Here is a 273-nt window from a genome sequence, read left to right as displayed (position 1 = left end):
CTCCATTCTTCTTTCTCATTATGCGTTCTATTGCGTTCGTACATCTCTGCAAAGTTTCTGGAAGAATCTCTGCACATTATCTTTCCCAAACCTTGCCTCTTGGTAAGTATATTCTTCTCACAAACACGGAAATGGACAACGAAAGAAGATAGAAAATTAATAAGAGAATGTTACGGTACAATCGTAAAGCTTCCCTTTAATACTATTACAAAAAACGATGGGCAGATATTTAAAGATCAAAATCTTTAAAGTGCGCAGCAGGAAAAAATAAAT

The sequence above is a fragment of the Penaeus monodon genome, chromosome 29 (genome assembly GCF_015228065.2).
Source record: "Penaeus monodon isolate SGIC_2016 chromosome 29, NSTDA_Pmon_1, whole genome shotgun sequence".
Classification (NCBI taxonomy): Eukaryota; Metazoa; Arthropoda; class Malacostraca; order Decapoda; family Penaeidae; genus Penaeus; species Penaeus monodon.
The sequence above is the reverse complement of the archived record's forward strand: the minus strand, read 5'-3'. Positions refer to the sequence as shown.